A 19,356-nucleotide genomic window follows, 5' to 3' on the forward strand; every position below is an offset into this window, starting at 1 on the left:
AGAAGGGGAGCTGTGTAAGTAATTGCCCATCCTTTCAGTCTAGAAAGATTCAGGTGTCCAGTTAGAGTCATCCATTCAGCTGATGGGACAAGCTCAGCATGCTCGATTGCACGCACACTAACGTAGAGTGAGCACAGTGTTTCTGGTCTCACTTAAGAAAAAACTTGTGAGGAAAGGCATCCTAGGTTTTTATTCTGCACTTAGAACAATCTGACACATCATTAGCAAAAACCAAAAAAGTGCAGAAAATATTTGCATTGTTGTTATAACATGTGGATTGGACACATTAAAAAAAGACTCTTGTGGCCCGTGTCTTCACCTCTAGATAGTCTATATCATTAAAAACCTTTGGTGAAGGTAATTGTATAGGCGACAGATGTGACCTTGTTTAATGAGAGCAAAAAGAACAGCTGATGGACGGAATGCTGAACAAATCAATCAGTCAACCCCAGGCCGAAATCTGGGTTTAATCTATCATTTTTTTGCTCACCACGCCACCCCAGGTTGGACCCAGCCATGTGCAAATAAGTCTTGACCCTGCTCCCTCTGGGAACAGTCCAGCCCAAGCGGCCAGGCCACGTCCTCCCTGGACCGGAAACAAGCATTCAGTGACCGGTTTAAAGGTATCACCCCTCATCAGCCAGACTAGCCTGAATCCAGTGGCACAGGGAGCATGGGACCGTGGCATACCCTTCCCAATTAGGGCAACAAAAGCAAAAAGAACAGATGAAGAATGGAATTCTGAAGAAATCAAACATTGACCCCCAGTCACAGATCTGAGTTTAAACTATTGTTTCAGTTTGAGTCATTCATTCAGCCAATGGGACAAGCTCGGCATGATCGATAGCATCCACACTCACGTGAGGTGGAGCACAGTGTTACTGACATCACTTAAGAAAAAACTTGTGAGGAAAAGCATTCTAGGTTTTTATTCTGTACTCAGAACAAATTGCCATATCATTAGCAAAATAGGTGCAGAAAAATATTTGCATTGTCGTTATAGCATGTGGTTTGGACACATTAAAAAAGGACTCTTGTGGCCAGTATCTGCACCCTTGGATGGCCTATTTGGTGAAGGTAATTGAATAGGTGACTGATGTGGCCTTGTTTAATAAGAAGCATTGAGAAAGAAACATGTTTCACTTCATATCTTCACATTGGATGAAAATGGCAGCTTTTCTTTTCCAGTTTTTTCATGCACTAGCCACCACCTATTTCCTTTTCTTAATTTACACACTGCATTAAAAGGGGCTGTAGAATATTAAGTATCCTTGTCGACAGCCGATCACACCCACACACTTACAGAGGCGCAACCAACATCAGAGGTGCTTTGCATATCAGCCTGATCATAAATGGGTTCACGGGGTAGATTTTATAATGCATGAAGACATTATGCAGATGATGTGCTTCAGTGTGGATATGCACACAAATATGCAACTGGGGTTTCTTTCAGTCAAAAAATTTAATTTCTCCTCCACACACAAACACACAACCTGGACACACACGCACTCTATACTGGATGACTGGTATACTAATAACAAGCATTTGCAATGCAATCAGTCTGGCATTTGTAAAAGTTAAAGCTATTGGAGTAAATGACAATGTTTTTTACTTTTTTTTTTTTTTGCAGTGGAGGGATCATGTGGCAAAGGAATCTGCATATCTGCAGCCACGCCGACATTACTGATCAATAACGAAAGCACACAGAAAATAAACCAGGCTACGGTATTTCGGGAAAGTAATACAAACACAGCTATAATGTAAAGCAATAAAAAACTAACCACTGTAGAATTTAGCATTTTACTTTTAAAACCTTCACTTCAGAAATAGTTGGTACAGCTGCAGGCAACTGTTTTATACTGTGTACGTTAACAAACGTCCAGTGTACTTTAAAAACACATGCATGCCAGCATCTCTCCCACGAGTGATCTGTGAGTGGATCTCTCCAAGTGTTTCCATCTCTGAAGAGGGCGGGTTAGGAGTTAGACAGCATCACTGGTTTCCCTCACCGTATACCATGGCCCATTCCGTCTTGTGCCAGAAGCGAAAGCTATGGTTTTTGAAGCGGCATATGTTGAGAATCCTTTTGCTGCCTCCGTCTTGTGCCAGAAGCGAAAGCTATGGTTTTTGAAGCGGCATATGTTGAGAATCCTTTTGCTGCCTAAAAAAAAGCGACACAGGAGCGCTTCTGTTAGATCTGGGGGTCTCTAGTTGGCAGAGGTATACACCTTAGACCAAATAGGGACCCTTGCTTCTAGTCAGGGTACAGGGACACACACGGTAGATAACCCCTGCTCACCCTCTAGGTAGCTTGGCTCGAGCAGACAGGCTTATCCCCAAGGCAATGTGTAAGGTATTTGCACGTAGACACCACAATGGTCCCCCTTCCGTACACCACAAACTTAGACCACACAGGTGAGTTATATCAAAATTAATATATCTTTATCTAGTTTCCGCAGTTGAAATCAAGCATCACAGGTTTACACAATATTCGCTTTCTTGGTTGATCGGGATCGTAAGACGATAGTCTCTAGTCTCTTGGGTGATTCGATACTCACTGAGAATGAATCAGTTCGTAGGTTCTTGTTGTTTAGGCAGCTACGTTGCTCCGGCGGTGTCGCTGCACTCGTTGTCAAAGCGCTCCCCAGGCTGTTCGGTGCAAGGTTTCCACAACTCCCTCGACGAGCCCCCAGTGACGATGTCGACGTCACCGGAGTCAGCCACTCACAGTGCGGCTTCGTAGAGCAGGGAAGTATGACTCTCGATCTGCTTCAGGCCTCCGGGTCGCGGCAAGGCACGTGCCGATGAGCATGTCGGTCTTCTTGATGCGGCAACCGGTGTCAGGCCTGGATCAGCGCGGCACTCTCCAGCAAGACAGAGAGCAGCCAGCCCATTTCACAGGCAGATGTTGAGAAGCTTGGTAGAACAGTCCACGGTCCCTGCGGCACACAGCAGCGCAGGGGGGACACAGCAGAGTTTTGAGTTTTTGGCAACCTTTCTATCCCTGGGTTGCGAAACAGGAGGCCAGCTCTTCTCAGGCCCTTGGAGATTCGGTTTAAGACACAGCACACAGCAAAGTCTCGTTTAGTCAAGTGGGTAGGGTCAGCACACAGCAAGACCCCTTCTCCTCCTCAGCTTCAGTTGTCCAGCAGAACAGGTCAGCCGTTAGAGCACACAGCAAGGCAATCTTCCTTTAGTTCTTCAGCGGTCCGTCTTTCAGCAGAGGTTCCTCTTGATGGTAGAATCTAAAAATCTGTTGTCAGGGGTCTTGTACTTATACCCCTAAAAGTCTTTGAAGTCTTTGTGCAAGTGGGTCCTGAGCCCGGTCTGATCCAGTTCTGGGTGTTGCTGGAGCACTTTGTTTTCCTGGCTTCTGCTTCCTTTTCAGAGTGAGGGGCAGAGTCGTCAGCCGCCCAGCAGGAGGTGGAGCCAGCAGTGTGGCAGGCAGGCACAGCCCTATTCACTCCCAGGTGCTATCTCCTCCCTCCACTCTCCTTGCAAATGTCGCCATTCAGCAGAGGGCTGACTCAGCCAACCTCCCAGGGATCCCCAGCCCCTGTCACTCGCAAGCCAGACAGTCAATCCACAAGCGCGCCCATGCACACAGAAGGGTCAGACAAGAGAACAGCCACTCTCTAAAAAGTACTGTCCTCCAACTCAGGATTTAGAAACAACCTCTCCTACAAGATGTGTTATTAAATGCTGAGCTCAGGGATATCAAATACTCATGTCTTATCTTGTTCCTATGAGAAGATAGGCCGATAGCCATTGGCACCGGCCACCCCCATGTTAGCCTATGGAGCAAGATAACCTTGCAGCAGTGAACACACAAACTGGCCGTTGTTCACTACCAGAACATGTTACCTGCACTAGTACATGCTCTACCTTTTACATACACTGCACCCTGCCCAGGGGGGTACCTTGGGCCTTCCATAGGGATGACTGACGTGTATAAAAAGGGAAGCGTTAGGCCCGGTCAGTGTGGACACTGGCCAGGAGGACATGGCAGTCCGGGGACTGCAGGCAGGCCTGCGGTGGCAGGCCTGAGACACCATTTTAGGGCTACACAGGTGAGTGGCGCAATCAGCGCTGCAGACCCACTAGTAGCATCTGTCATCACCAGCCCTGGCACACGCAGTGCACTTTACAAGGGACTTCATGGTGATACAGATATGCCAATCAGGTATATCCAATCAATATGATATTTTACACAGGGAGCACTTACACTCTGGCACTGATTAGCAGTGGCAGAGTGTCCAAAGCATCTAAACCAGGAAAAACGAAATCCAGCATAGCATCAAAATCCTGGTAGCAGAGGCAAAAGATAGGGGAAAAACCCACGCCAAGGATGTCAGGTCTAACAGCTTCCTTTTGTAGCACCGTGCCTCAGCAAATACAAACCATGCAGCTCCTCAGCTACAGGCATGCAGTTGATGTAGCTGAAATTGCATTTTATTTTTAGGAGTCCATTATAGTCACACGTGTAAAGCACACCCGCATAGAACCCTTTGTTTTATTAACATGAAGCATTGAATTGTGAAATGTATTAACTTGAAACGTGTTGTGTTTAGGCCATTTAAAAATAACATGGAGAAAACTAACGTGGAAGGTAAATGTAACTAGCAGAAAACATTAACGTGAAGGACTCGTGTTTTGAAATTGACAATTATTTGTGTATTTACTGTGTTTTTTAATTGTTTGTTTTATATGTAGGTAAATGCATTAATTGAAAGTGTCTTATTTTTCATGTAAATTCGTAAAGCTCATATGCTGTTTTCTTATGTTAGCTAAATTTCGTATGCCTGAAATGCAGTTCCCTGGAAACTCTCGCATTAGAATTAACAGTTTATATTGCATGTATGCTGGGGAATTTGTTCTTTCTCATGTTTTATGTTGTAGGTGAAAGAATCGTGTGGCTTGAGTCGATAAAGGGAGTTCATTGTGCTTCATACAGGAGAAGGCCTGGGAATCAAGGACAAAATGTTGCAAGAAAAGAACACCGCTGCCCCAAGGAAAAACACCTTTAGGATTGTACCCAGAGTGTAGGAAAGTGGGTTTCTGTTGCAGTAACCCCCCTACTTTTTGCAAGACTACTGATGCATTTTGACTTGATGTGACCTGGGTACCTGCCAATCAGGTTCCCAGGGCCTGTGTTCTTTCCCCAAAACTAACCCAAGTGGAATCTCTAGCCACAGGTCAGCCCCTGGTAAATGGAACACCGGTACCGAGGGCACTGTGACCAGGGAAGAACTCTAAGGGCTGCAGCACTTGTTGTGCCACCCTTAGAGTCCATTCTTATAAATTGTAAGTGCAGTGCTGCCATTAATTGTATATGGTGCTGTGAGTTTGTCCTTACGAACTCCACAGTACCATAATGGATACACTAAAAACTGAGAAGCTTGGTATCAAACATCTCAGCACATTAAACCCACACTGATGCCAGTGTGGGATTTAATGAAAAATGCACACAAAGGGCATCTTAGAGATGCCCCCTAAAAACTCCCCTACCACTAGTGGCCAGGCTGAGTGGCTGCTTTCAGCTGCCCCCAAAAGACATGTTTCTGGACCCCTGGGTCAAGAGCCTGCTGTTCTCTCTGGCCTGCAACAATGCACATCCTGGGAAGAGGTGCCAAGCCTCCTCCCCCAGGATGGACAGGGTTCACGAAGGGGAAGCTTCAAAGGCTTGCCACCCTTGTGAGCTTCCCCAGGCCACTTGCTGCTCTCAGCAACTATCCCCATTGGTTCTCACCCCCACTTTGGGCGGGACAACCAGCAGGAAAAACAAGTGAGTAAGAGAGGTGTGCCCGCCTCTGCCAACACCACCCCTCAGGTGGGGGAGGCATGGTGAAGCACAACTCTCAGTCCACGCCATCTTGAAGATGGGGGGACTCAGCCAACCAGGGACAGGCTCTTGCCCCCCTCCCACTGGAGGGTGGCATAAGAGGGGGTGTACCCACCCCAGAGAAGGGACCCATTGGTCCCTGCCTTTTACCTACCTGTAACACAACTAAATCTAGTATTTACAGACACCCCTGAACCTTGCTTCCTCAGACAAGAAGAACCTACAAGGAGAAGAAGAAGAAGGACCAAACAGCCCTGCAGCAGCTAACAAGAGGAAGGCGTTCACTGACTTGGCCTCAGCCCTACCGGCCTGTCTACCCCTCAAACCTGCTCCTGCAAAATCATGGTGTGTCCTGCAGCCAGCAACCTCGAAAACCCCGGGTGACCGGCCTGCCTTCAACCTCAAAGACTTTGTTTCCCTTGAACACCGGAATTGTTCATCCGCAACCTCTGGCCTTGCCCAGAAATCCGCGAATCCGCACCACTCTGCACCCGTCGTCCACGGCCCGAGCTCAAGTGGGCAAACACCATGCGGTGGTCGCCCCGGCGATCCTGACCCGAGATCCGGAGTTCCCTGACCTGCCTCAAGCCTCCAGCCGATGCCTGCAGTCTAAATCCAGAAGGCCCCACTAACCGTGACCAGGAGCTGGTAAGAACATCTGACCCTAAAAGGCACCCCTGCACTCGACGCCCAACAGCCTTGTGTGCCCAAACTGACCGTGCCTAACCAACCCCTAACTTCCCAACTTACCTCTCAAAGTGGTGGTCGCACCCAGAAGACCTTCTTCCCTAAGCCTGCAGTGTCTTTGCAAACCGGAGGTTCTCCATTGAAAACAACAGGGCGCCTGACATCGAAACAGCGCCCTGCACCCAGGGCCAGACTGGCCGTAGCGGGCACCGGGCAATCCCCTGGTGCGCCGCACTGTTGGGGACGGTTTTGGGCCCCTGGGGGCCAGTTTTGTTACAGGGCCGTTTTTGCAGCATAGCTGCAAAATCGGTCAATGCAAAAGGTTTCAGCACTGTGTTCATTTATATTGATATGACATATTAATATTCAACAACAGTAGCTCAATAACGAAGACATCTAACTCGAGATGTATGTTTCATAGAGAAATGTTCTTCTTTATTTTACACAGGTAGAAGTTCTTTACATTTCACATTTCATGTCCTCATAGCCAACGCGTTTCGTCTCCAATGAGACTTCTTCAGGGCTTTCATGTATGGCATACAATGTTTTTCTTAAAATTCATATGGTTCGAATTCGATAATCAACGTTTTCTATAAGTCACCCAGTTCTCTTTCATGTATGGCATACAATGTTTTTCTTACAATTCATATGGTTCGAATTCGATAATCAACGTTTTCTATAAGTCACCCAGTTCTCAATAGCGGTATGATAGCCAGCCATATACGTAGTCAGAATCCAATTTCAGCAAAAACTGGACCCTGTAACAAAATCGGCCGAAAACCGGCCCTGGCATAGAGCTCTGCGGCACCCTCAACCCCCCGGGGGGGCCTGCCGAGCACTTTGCCAGGGCCGGTTTTGGTTCCCAGTCCGGCCCTCCCTGCACCCGGCCGCCCTAGTGCCGCTGAGGGTGCACCTTTGATGCTAATTTGTTTCCCTATTTGCCCTGAGCTAAAGTCCAGGAGCTTTGCTCCCACAACCGAGTGGCCTGCTTGCCAGCAGCCACCAACTGGAGCCCCTCTAACCCCTATTGGATAACATTGGGCCTCAGCACTCTGCACCCAGCCACCCTAGTGCTGCTGAGGGTGTAACAAGAGTGCATCCTTGAGCCTGGGGGACTCCTGAGTCTACCTCCAGAACCTCAACTCCCACTACCTAATACTTACCTCAAAACCGATAACACTATTTTCCTCCATAGATTAACATTGACTGTTTTTCTGTTAAAAGTTTCTAATCTTATTTTTTTTATTTTACAGAGTTTTATATAGCGCGAACTTGACCCGAAGGTATCGGGTATCAGAGCACTTTACATAGCACCAGTTGCGTTACATGAGGACACATTCCTTTTTGTTAGGCACGGGGAGATTAAGTGATTTGCCCAGAATCACAGGATGTTCAGCGTCACTGCCGAGACTCGAACCCAGTTCCCCATATTCGAGGTTGATGCCCTAGCCGTTAGGCTAACTCTTCTCCCCTAAGTGTGGAGTTTGAGAAACTAAGGAAATTCTTTAAAATTGCACAATCTAACAAAAACGATTTTACTTGCCTGTTTTCAGGAAATGTCCCAGAGTAGTATCTAGGTAAGCCTAGTAATCCCAAAAGTTACTTTCCTGCTATTTTACTGAAAAGCCTATTCAAGTCTATGTACTGCATTTACTAAGTATTGCATTTCTCTGCATCCATACTGTAAATCAAAACAAAGTGCATATGCAATTATCATTCAAACTGTATTTCAAGTGCATTACTACTGTAAAGTACTTATTGCTTACCTGTACCAGGCTTGCTTGGTTCTAGAAAATAAAATAACTAGAAGAATATTTTTATACAGTAACAAATGGTCTGAAGTTCGGTCTTTGAGTGTGTGAAATCATTTGCTGACTGAGTATGTACAACAAATGCTTAACACTGTCCTCTGATACTGCCTTACAGCTCGACCACACTACCACAAATAGAGAGTAAGGTTCTATCTAACTTTACCTCTGCCTACCTTTTGGGTTCCACTGGACTCTGTGCACACTATACCTCACTTTGGTATAGTATATACAGAGCCAGCTTCCTACACAGAGCAGATAGCGTGATCTGCAATGAATCTTGGGAAATTACTGAAGAATAATGTGACGGTGGGAGTAGGGAAAGGACCCGCTTCTTCTGCCTTTGGAGAAAGAGCATCTGAGAGCAAGTTCCATCTCCGTAACTTTACGCTACATGACCCATTAACTGTGGAGAGACTTCTTAGGAAGACTACACATGCTGACACCATTTTAACCTTCTTCCTGAAGATGCTTAAGTAGGGATGTCATCTTAGTGTTACTGTAGAGATAGATTAAAGCTCTTTCCTCATCAACCCTTGATGCAGGGAAAATTGGACTTACACTTTCTGATCTTCTGCATCCTGCTTTTTGAATTACTTTTATTGTTTATGCTACATCATCTTAATTGGATACACAGATTTGGCTTCATGCTAATTCCGATGTATTTTTACACTCTCGTCTTAAGGTGCCGTTATGTTTAGTTATTTTTGGCTCTGTAATAAAACCACTAACTTTACTTAGTTAGCTGTGGTTACAATGTGTCCAAGAGGATTATGGGTTAATTGATTGGCTTACTAACGAATTGTCTCCCTTCTACGCTTCCATGCTGCAAAAAAGAACCATCGTATTATGTCTCTAGAACAGGTCCAGAACTTTTGGGCCCGGCCCTTTCACAGTCACGGGCACCTTGACACAGTTGAGGCCAACCACCCTTATCATAAATGCCTTAATGGCCATTGGTGTAGTAGTTTCCGGTACACCGCTCTTGCCATGGGCTGGAATCCCAATCACTCATGAAATAAACATTCACTTCAGAAATAGTTGGTACAGCCGCAGGCAACTTTTTTATAGTGTGCACGTTAACAAAAGTCCAGTGTACTTTAAAAACACATGCACTGTCAGCATTTCTCACAAAAGTGGACTGTGGGTGGATCTATCCATGTGTAGCCATCTCTTAGGTGGGCAGGTTAGAAGGGAGACAGCATCATTGGACTCACTCACAGTATATTATGGCCCCTTCCGTCTCGTGCAAGAAGCGAAAGCGATGGCTTTTGAAGAGGCATATGGTGAGAATGCTTTTGCTGACTACAAAAAGCACAAAGGAGAGTGACATTTTGTAGCCCGATGCCTCAGCAAACACAAACCCTGTAGCACCTCAGCTACAGGCATGCAGTCGCGGAGAGCGCAACAGAGTGGGGGCCAACCACCCTCATCATAAATGCCTTCAGGGCCACCGAGGGAGTAGTTTCTGGGACAGCGCTCTTGCTGTGGGCTGGAATCCCAATCACTTGTGAAACATGAATTGCTGCGTGCTGCTAAAACCAAAGAAAGTTTGTTTACACACAGCGTCAACATAGAAAAGAGACTGATATGGCTAGGAGATGCAAATGCCATCGGAAAAACAAGCATTTGCAATGCAATAGGTCTTGCATTTACGTAAGTTTGAGCTATTGGCACTGTAAATGACAATGCCTTTTTTTATGATTTGGTTTTTAAAACATAAATAAAAGGCATTGCCATTTCCGATGCCAATAGCTTAAACTTGCATAAATGCAACACCTATTGCATTGCAAAGGCTTGTTTGCTAAGCTGCTGGAATTTTCTTCATCTCCTTCCCTATCAACGCCCCCTTACGCCCTCGTGAAGCAGGCGCCTCTGGGAAACACTACCTCAGGGATCGCACAGGCATTTTCCTTTTCCAAAGTTACAAACGACGAACATGCAGAGTTGGACATTTTTGCATTTAGGTCACCTACAATTATTACCTTAGGGGAATCCTCCGAATTACTAATGTCACGGATAAACATGAAGATTGAGCTTACTAGATAATCATACATTTTGCCCGGTGGGATATAGATAGTTGTACACACGAGCACGGCATGCTGTTGTCGTGCTCGTGTTTGATGTAGTCTTGAGCGTAAACCTTGCTTCAGGCTCGTGTCCATTTTCATAGAATGTCGTCATCCGTCACATAATGCATTGGAGGTTGGTGTTAACGGTGGGGCACGTGGAGCTTCATTTGTATTGGGGGGTAAGATATATATATGGTGGTAATGACAGCTGTTGTTATTACTGTCTTGGACTTACCGCTGTCAACACGTCGCGCTGGAAATAAACGTTTGAATGTTTACAATTAACGGACTCTTCCTTATTAGTGACAACCTAGATCCTACATAGAGGTTAGCTATCAGAAAACAAGTATTAACATTTTCCACAAGGGAGCAGCAGTCTCTAGTCATTAAATCAGTGTCCGTTCTGTTGGAAACCTCTGTACTATTTGGAAAGATGTTCCCGCACTACTGAATACGCTAAAATGCCAAAGGACATGAGATTGTCATTTTATATAAATCACAAATAATAAATCAAGCAGTGCAATTTGACAATGCACTACGTTAATGCATGAATTAAAGACTTAATATAAAAATAAAAAACAAATACAGTATAATGTGTTCTCAGAGTGTGTAATATATTTAGGAGTCCATAGTTGTGTGTTCGTTTTGTACTTCAAACATTACTAAATCAAATTATAAAGGGTTTTTGTTTAGCTTCACATCCAACCACTTTGTGGCGATATGGTGCTGTGAATTCCAAGTGTGAACCAAAATTAAGTTAAGGGTTGTAGTACAAGTGTAAGTAAATATGCCACATAAAACAAGCTGATCGCAGCAAAAAGAAGTGGATGCATGCTTGTTTTTGCTGCCAGTTCCCCCGGGGCACAAGCAGGCATCCACTTCTGTCACGATAACTGATTGCAGCAAAAAAGACAGAAGTGGATGCCTGCTTGTGTCCCGGGGGGACTGACAAAAAAAAAAACACTCAAAGCGTATTGGCACCAGATGGCCCGCTGGGTGTTGAGAGGACTCCATAGGCGACAGTTTTGTTTGTTTAGATACGAGTTTTCCGTCGCCATTGCGCAAATGTAAAAAAAAAAAATGACCATGCCTTTTATATATGTGTTCCTGAATCTGCAAGTGGTGCGTAGTTTAGGAGTAAGGCTCAGCACGCCACATCATGCATGCTAAAACACTTCGCAACATGAAGACACCAACTGAGGAGAAAGCAAGTAACATATTACTGTCCTTTATCTTTTAAAACCCTGATAAATACTGTGTCAAACAAACTGCAGCTTAAAGTCACCAAGGGTGGGAGTTAGTTGAAGCATTTTTCACTTGAAAACATAATAGGGGTGTGCAACAGCGATACAAATCAGGCATTCTTATCTAGAAATACATATGAATTAACATTTCTTGCGCTGAAATGTAATCTGGTGCATATTTAAAGCCCTTGGGCAAAGTCCGCGCTGTAGAAAGACTGCAAAAATCATAAATACATAAATGTGACTTTAGAAGAAACAAATATTGTTAAAGGCACACATTTAATAGAACTAGTACTGTCCGAGCTGTTCTGTTGAAATGTCTGCTAGTACAGAAATACCGAAAATCAATTTGTATGGGTGGCCTCTGCAGTCAATGGGTTTGATATTCCAGAGTAGAGCGTGAAAAGGCCAGCAGAGGGCATCCGTACAACAAACAAAAGCTCAAAACTCGCACCTTTCATAGTAGCCACACGGAGCATGTTTCAACGCGCTGGGCCGAGATTGTAGGGACAGTACAGGAGTTTGGCTATTCCCACGCGGTCTGCCTTGTCACTCACCAGCCTAGAGAGTCTGTCACCTCACCAGCCCGAGAGGTGCAGCTCTCAACCCCGCAGCTCCCGTAGCTCGATGCTGGCTCAACGCCCCGGTATTTCATTTATTAGGGGGGGGGGGGGGGACAGGGAAGGCAAGCTCGGTGTCAGCGAACGCAAGAGGCACCTTTCAGTTTATATTAACAACGCAGGAACGGATGACGATTTCTTGAGAGGTTTCAGAACACTTCGCGAGATGTTATCATAATGTGTATATGGTTTTTTGATTTTCATTTTGTCTAAGTTGTCTCAGGTACTTTTCCGCCTTAATCAGTACTGCGTACTTTAAAACAAGAATCTCCACAAGACTAACTTAGTCTGTAATTGCACCACGCTAAAACAAGCAACACTGGTTAATGGGAAAAAACATGTGTTTTTGGACGGAACACGAGCGCTGAGACTTTGCTGCAGAACGACCAGAAAGATCGCCGTTTTTGGGTACAAAACAGAGAGCCGACGAGGTGACCCGCAGGGGAGAAATGGTGTGTTGGTGGAGTGCGAGGTGTGTCGTGGTGAGAGGCGGCGCCGGTCTCTTCGTGAACTTTGTGCGCAACCAGGCATGCAGCTACTCCAAACAGGCGAGAAGGGAGGGGGGAATGCCAGCAACAGAGGAGCCCGCGAAAGTGAAAGTGATCGTGATTACGATCGCTACGGAGAAAAGACACATGGCGCTGCGCGCGTGCACGTTCACGTGCACTGTAGCTTTAGGCCACGGCAGCACTTTGAAAAGCCCAGATATAAAATGTCTCTTCGAGCCTTTGGCTCGCGAGACCTAATGAGTGTCCCGTGCTGATACACGAGCTGAAGCAAACAATAAATAAAGGAGTGCGCCCAAAGGAGCCAAAAATAAAAAACAGTAAGCTCACATGTGACAGGGGCTGTCTCCTGCGAGGGTCGGAAAGATCAAAAGGCTGGACTAATTAAGCATACTGACCAAACAAAAGCAGGCATTTATGGAGGGTAGGAACTGGAGCCAACGGAAAAAAATGGGAAGTCCTTGAAGCCATTATTTCGGATACAGCAGAGCAGAGCAACACATGCGCGGCCTACGCTCGACCTAAAAAATAAAACTCAAGGGCTACAGCATTCACTAGATGCTTTCTGTCTGTGGAACAGTGGCACGATGATGTAGGTGTGTCATGCAATTGTGAGATATCTACATCGACCAGCCGAATTAAATAGGAGACATACTGACACCGCAGGCTGTCTCCAACAGCTTATGAGTGTGCCCATTATCTGATGCGCCAAGCAGCTAACTTTCGTGTTCATGTGTAAAAGCATGGCACAGAACCTTATTGCGCCAGTAGGCTATGGAAAGTCTTCACTCCAAGAGGCGTTGCATCCTCTCCAGCAGAGATGCACATAGGTGTTAGAATCTGGATTTGCCCTTACCTATGAGGTAACCCCAATACCTGAGCAGACCACATAAGCTCAATAGCTATTTCTGTATTGCCAGTTTGGAGCTCTGATTAAAAAACACATGCTGTACCCCAGCCAAAGGGAAGTGTCTCTTCCTTCCCCTGACCTATCCGGGAACTATCTTGATCGGTCCATGCCTTGCTAGCGGAAGGCACTTCTGTTGGACGTTCAATCATAATGAAGATCATTCTTAGGGCACTCTCTTGCATACCAGAGCCACTGCCCATCATGATGACGGTCGAGGTTTATGAGAGGCAGGACGGCTCCCCCACCCACCCACAGCCAGCCCTCCACCCGTGGTGAGATACGACCTGCCAGGCATGCCCACGAGCACAAAGGGCTTTAAATCCTCAGAGTGCAGCCTCTTGGGAAGCGAGGGAGGAGGAGTAGGTGATCCGCGCCTGGCTCCGCCCCCTTCCCATTTCAAACCCCGGCGTAGGAGAGCGAAAGTACAGCGCTGGACTGGGAAGGCACCGGCATGCTGTCACGGATCCCGCTCAGCTGCTTGGCAGCGGGGAGCCCCGGAGCACGATGCGCTTTTACGCGAAGGACACGCTGAGCTGCCAAGATGTGGAGGGTTTTTTATTGCATTTTTTTGGTCTTTGAAGGTGAGTACTGTTATTTTCTTCTTTCCTCTTTTTATTTGTCGTTGCTGTTGTCATTCCATTCGACCCCCCAGTTCCCAACAGCGTCAACACACGCTTATGCTAATGGGAAATACATCCACTCCATTTCAGTGACGTGACCTCATTATGCAGCTACATTTGGAAAAAAATGCAAGGAACCTGCTCGCTGTCATAAATTGTAAGCCGCGTCTGCTCATGGTGGCGGAGGGGAGTTGGTGGCTCGGGAGTGGATCTCGGCTGCTGTGGGGAGGTTGCGCGCGCTGCGTTGCTGTGGAGCCGGTGTGGGCGCTGATGCCAGGGACGGGAAGGATGCAGGGAGAAGGGCTCGTTACCGCGGCTACTTCCCTCTCCCTCCTCCCTCCTTCCATCACACCACCAGCCCCTCGCTCCACTGCGTCCCCGCAAGAGAAAATCGTTTCCATTCACAGGGCGCTCTGGCAACCGTTTGTCGGGAACAAAATCATTCTGTGCCTCGGTGCTCTCTCAGCCGAGCTAACTTCTGGGGGAGCGGAGAGGTGCGAAAAGCCCTGTCCAGTGTTTGGAAATACAAGCGGTGGGATAAGGGCTCCCGGGAGGGAGCGGAGCGAGACCACAGGTGTGAATGGAATTCAAACTGTGTGAATTTTTAGTTTGACTTGTGACATGGACCTAGGGTAATAAAATGCCTGGCTCGCCTCGTGCAGCCAGGCAGAAGAGATGTGCGTTCGCTGCCATGTGCCTGTAGTTGGTCTGGGATTATAGCATGGACGCCTGCTCTGAATTCAGCAGGGCGCTGCAGGATCATTAATATGGGCAGTGCATCCGAAGCAGTTCATGGGCTCGCTTGTAGTACAGTGCTGTGTTTCTATTGTATTTGCATCCGCCGCTTCGCCCTGTGCTGCCTGGGATTAAGAGATGATCTTAACAGATGCTGTCGCCTTATTTTGTTATATGCCTGGTTATTGGCAGGCAAATGATATGAGGCGTTTTTCTAGGTCAAACGTGTTAAAGCCTGCGTCGATGCTTTTCTAATTCAGATGCATCTGCAAAGTTTGCAAATTTAAAATAAAGCATGCATTTCTTAATATAGGAAAATCGCGGAGAAGGGATGCAAGTCTATAAGGAGCTGCAGCATGTCCACAGTATAGGAGATATGTTCTGCTTCGTCTGTCACGTGACTCCTGTAGGATTATGAATGCACTTAACATGCACACACACTTGCTCCCTCGTTTGCTAAATACAGAAATAGTGGAACTCTGCGATCCACTATACTATTTCTGGTTCCATTTATTTATCCAGCGGTGCCCCCAGATTATGTAAAAGGAGGTGTGCGAGGGCACATCTGTATTTGAGGCTTATGGCTTAGCTCAATGTAAACAGTGCCTACACATTGAATTAATGAGAATCTTAAATCCCATGCTTGAGTCTGAAATCAAATGTATATGAGAATGCAAAAATCTGGATGTCACTTGCATTCTCAATATGCATGTGATGAGTTGCGCTAATGACCTTTCTGTTAAACCTGCTCTTGGTGTATTTATGTATGGCTGTGTCACTCTGAGAGTTTAAATCTGCTTCCGATCTCTACTACAAATGGTAAGAAACAAGTCTGCGACGCAAGAGAGCGGCTGTGATTTAATCAGTGAGAGTGGCCACTAGGGTGCCTGGAATTGCCACAGGTCGCCGTAAAAAGAATACCTACACTTTGGGACCTGTTCTCTTAGGCATTTTCGGACTCCATAAGTAACACTCTTGTTGTGCTGTTTGATTGACTCCTACATGCCTTTGTGCATGGATCCTAAAACCTCTGTAAAATGGGAATATTATGGGAATATTCATTTAAAGTCGGTACAAATGGAAAGACCTGCAGCCTCTTTGCACTTTTACTAATAGGAGGTTAGACATTTCATGTCTGACCCACAGCCATGCAGGAGCAAGGCAATGAGTACTGCTGTAATACTACTTCCGGTACTCATAAATGCTCCCATGAATCTGCCTCTTTATGTCCGAATCCCAGTTGGGTAATAAAGGTAATAAAGGTATTGGGAGTGCAGTGGCAGAATGTTGTGCACCACATTCCCACGTGACTCTCTTGTGCCTTCGCATGCATAGCTGGTTTAATTGGCTTCTGGCCCACAACTTCCGGGTGCTCAGTGTTGTGAAGTTCATCTATGACACCTCCGCTGCTGGTTAGATGGTGCTTTGGCATCTGTGAAACCTTCCCCCTTGCCTGGATTTTTAGCACACAGCACATTGCATTTTGGCATTAGTAAGCTTGCCTTTCAAATGTTCTCTCTGGGTTCAAAATCACTGCGTGCTCAAGTCGTTGTGGCTAAATGAGACGGGACCCTTGGCAGCTGTGTGTGTTATGGGCCTGCCTATGGCAAACTGTATGTATATATGCAGCTATATGTGAGATATTGTGTGACCTGCAAAATTTGAATTCTCTGGCGTTCTGAAGCATATAATCCTTCTAGTCTATATATGTCGAACTTAACGTCCTGAACAATTTTCCTATAAATTCCTGTGGAGAAGAAACTTGGAGCTCTAAAATATAGGTGGAGGAAGGTATTGCATGTATCAGAATTAAGTGACAAAGCGCCATGAACATAAAGTGTATTTTACTGTGCTTAGGTTTAATTACACGTATGACAGACCCAATTTTTAGCCCTTTTCAAGTGTGTATGGTGAATTATACTATGCACTGAAATTCTGTTTTACTTCGTACTATGTCATAAGTTAAGCATGCAAATACGGACAAGGCAATGGAAACCAGAAGGTCATGCCTCCTTTATATGCATTTAGGGTAGGTGAAAGTGATCCAGATTGGCGAACGTGGCTACAAATCCATAAGCCTTGAGTCTCGCTCATTCTCATTGCATGTGCTATCTTTAATGGCACTCCCCACAGCTATACCTCTGCTGCTAACTAGTACCTGCATATCAGTGGGCCATGTCACCAGTTCATCTCTTATGCTTCCTGCTGAAATAATCAACTAGATTTCCACTCTTTTACTGAATTAATAACAAAATATCACAAATATTGCAAGTTAAAATATACATCTTTGTGTTTAACTCACTCACCAATTCACTCATTAAGCTCACTCACAGGCACCCAAATTCTCACTCGGTGACTCAAACCGCCTTACTCATTTATTCTTAATAGTAAATACAGAGGTTTTGAAAGTCACACAGTGCCGCCAGACCATCACTAGTGCCAATGAGCAGGTCTAGAAGATAAAATACATATAATTAAAAAATACGAGGTGATTGTCTGTAATACAGTTACTAATCTACTTGAAGTGGAGTGTGGAAGTGCTGCTGAAGCAGACAGGAATGGTGTTGTAAACAATGATACGTTCTTGAAGGTAGGAAATCAGGTAGCCAGTCACATAGGTTATAATTAACAGGTTTATTAAATAAGATAAGTCTTAATTGCAGGTTGTAAGTAAGATGGTAGATACCCCACCAAGAGCAACATCCTCGCTGCTGAGCCCACTTTTATGAACTGACTCTCTCCAAGCACAAACACTCATCGACATTCCAATGACGTCACACACTGGCTGAGCAGCAGGGAACGTAGAATCTATGGGAAGAATGCATTATACAGACAACAGGTTACAACACATCTCCTCCCCTTAGAGAAATAAAGTAAAACAGACTGTAAGATGAAAAATAACCAAACAATACGCCCTACAAATTTGTAGATATATATTCAACCTATAAAATATACAGAAAGATCATATTCTATTAACTTTTCATAAAAATCACACTATGTAGGTTAATCAGACAACTCGCACTCTCTTACAGCACATGGTACTGCAAATATGCATCAAGACATGACCACACGACTTCATGGCAGGACCATGATCATAATCACACCATTTACCGCTAATACATTGGGGAAACCAACTACATGTTTCCCTCAACCAATTGTTTTTTACAGAATCCACACCATCTCCTCCCATTAGAGAAACAATTGAAAACACCAATACTGGTACAATAACAAAAAACAACGAAAGAGTCCCCTAACTATTCAGGCCGATAAATAACCAATAACAAAAGGACAAAAGATGAAAGTAAAATTAGAACTCACAAATCATTAAAAGGACTAAAGGTGGAAATCAATGATCACACAGTCCAACAACATTAGATAAAATAAAAACCAAGAAGGAAAATCCTCTGCAGGGCGGAGGGAACAATTCATGCCCCTAAAGATACTTGCTTCACCTGCGTGCAACACCCACACTCACCCCATACCACAACAAAGGGGTGAAATACACACATACACACACACACACACTTCACAATACTAGAGTACATGGCCCTGCAACATAACACTAGGGTACACAAGCCTAAAAACTTACCTTGACCCTTGAGAAAAACACTTCACAGTGCTAAGGTGCACAACCCCACAACATAAGACTAGGGTACATGACCCTTACAGTCTCTCATACTGCATCACACATGATACATACCTGACGTAACCACAGGTAAAATGCCACAGACAACAGATCTTGCATGACATAATACACATACACAGGCTGCATTCCCCAAAAACTCCATACACTCAAACATATACTGAGTATTCTAAAAATAGATGCAGGCAGCAAATCCAGAGTAGAATTGAATAAACACTGAGACAAAAAATTCAGCATGGCATTGATAACAATACATGGGCAGCAAATTAAGAATATCTCTCAACAAAAATATGCATCAGAGATACATTGAGCATGGCATAAGGGAATATCCACCAATAATACTGAAAGTCTCTGGTGAGCCACCTGTACCGTAAAATCCCTCTCAAGTCCCTGTTACCGGGAGATACTTTACAGATTTTCCAAAGCAGAGGTAAATGTCCAGACAGATATCTTCAACCCTTGCGTAGCATGAGCCCAATGTAAACACAGTCAAGTTTAAAAAAAAATACTTGTCGTAGCTCTAACACGCATTCTGGCCTTTCTCCATGCACCGTAACCACTTTGCCTTTAAAGTAACTCACGCTTGCAGTTAAAAGGATCCCGACAGCCGCAAAGCACATTGAAATGTCATTCTTGTTCATGCTTGCACAGATTCCAATGTGTGTTGAT

The 19,356-nt window shown here is 45.3% G+C and overlaps 1 protein-coding gene across 2 annotated transcripts in view; it reads left to right on the top strand.

The window, feature by feature from the left end:
* DAB1 (DAB adaptor protein 1) overlaps positions 1–19,356 on the top strand; it is a 3,595,579-nt gene that overhangs the window by 2,703,451 nt on the left and 872,772 nt on the right. The window contains exon 1 of one of the 2 annotated variants that reach the window (XM_085602500.1): positions 14,095–14,270. The exons of the other annotated variant lie outside the window; for it this stretch is intronic. The gene's annotated coding sequence lies outside the window, so the exon portion shown is untranslated. Of the gene's footprint in view, positions 1–14,094; positions 14,271–19,356 lie in introns of those variants that run through there. 2 annotated transcript variants of the gene reach the window in all.

This window comes from Triturus cristatus, chromosome 4_2 (assembly GCF_964204655.1).
Source record: "Triturus cristatus chromosome 4_2, aTriCri1.1, whole genome shotgun sequence".
Lineage (NCBI taxonomy): Eukaryota > Metazoa > Chordata > Amphibia > Caudata > Salamandridae > Triturus > Triturus cristatus.